General features: G+C 44.9%; 1 non-coding gene across 1 annotated transcript; it reads left to right on the plus strand.

Moving 5' to 3' along the window:
• The first annotated feature begins 597 nt into the window (after nt 1-597).
• LOC121831931 (U6atac minor spliceosomal RNA) lies at nt 598-719 on the plus strand. Its single transcript, XR_006075526.1, has one exon. It is a non-coding gene; the product is annotated as a U6atac minor spliceosomal RNA (small nuclear RNA).
• The last annotated feature ends 230 nt before the right edge of the window (nt 720-949 follow it).

Genomic DNA, 949 nt, shown 5'->3' on the forward strand with positions numbered 1-949 from the left:
GAGACAGATGTGAAATTACTAACAGGATGAACACCAAGCTGGGGGTCCTTGTCACTTGTCTTGCTTCGAATTGCCCAAAGCGGGTCCTTAAAAGAAGCTGTGAAAGAACTGAAGACGCTGTGCTGGCCACTTGGAATAATTCATCCCAGAAAAGGGACAATAGTGAAGGGCTGCACACTGGCAGAGTAGGCAGCCGTTTCCAAGGCCATGACGCTGGAGATCCCCCTCTCTGGAGTTGGCAGAGCAGGGAAGCTGCAATATTCACTCTCACCTAAAGCTAGGGAATATGGAACACAGAAGCCACCTGAGAAAATAGAGGGAGAGGGATGCTAGGGGTGGCAGGGTGAACTCACAGGTGAACCCAGGGTGCTGTGCATAAAAGTCATTGTAACGGAAGCAGATGCTGTGTACCACAATGGTCAGCCTATCAGGGTACCTCAGTGAGATAGCAAAATTTGTGGACTCCAATGTACAAATGAAGAAACAGTAGCTCAGAGACATTAAGCAAATTTTATAAAATCGCATAGTTGATTGTAATGTAAACTTGTACAACCATTATGGAAGTCAATATGGAAGTTTCGGGGGGACTAAAAATATGTGTTGTATGAAAGGAGAGGTCAGCACACCCCTTGACAAGGATGGAAGAGGCCCTTGGCCTAATAATCTGCATATGGTTAAGGCATTACCAACTGCTTTGTGGCATGTAACCATTGCCTTTTGGAAGGAGAGAAGCAATTCCTGCAAATTGTCTTGACTGCCATATGTGCTGTGGCAAATCCCCTCTCCCACCTTAAATAAATACATGTTTTTAAAAAAGCAAAAAAATAGAACTATCATATGACCGAGCTATGACACTTGGTAAACACATACCACAGCACACCACAGAGATACCTGCTCATTCATGTTCAGGGCTGCTCTATTCAATAAACGGGACCAGCCTAGATGTGCA

This window comes from Peromyscus maniculatus, chromosome 8, assembly GCF_049852395.1.
Source record: "Peromyscus maniculatus bairdii isolate BWxNUB_F1_BW_parent chromosome 8, HU_Pman_BW_mat_3.1, whole genome shotgun sequence".
In the NCBI taxonomy this organism is placed as follows: Eukaryota; Metazoa; Chordata; class Mammalia; order Rodentia; family Cricetidae; genus Peromyscus; species Peromyscus maniculatus.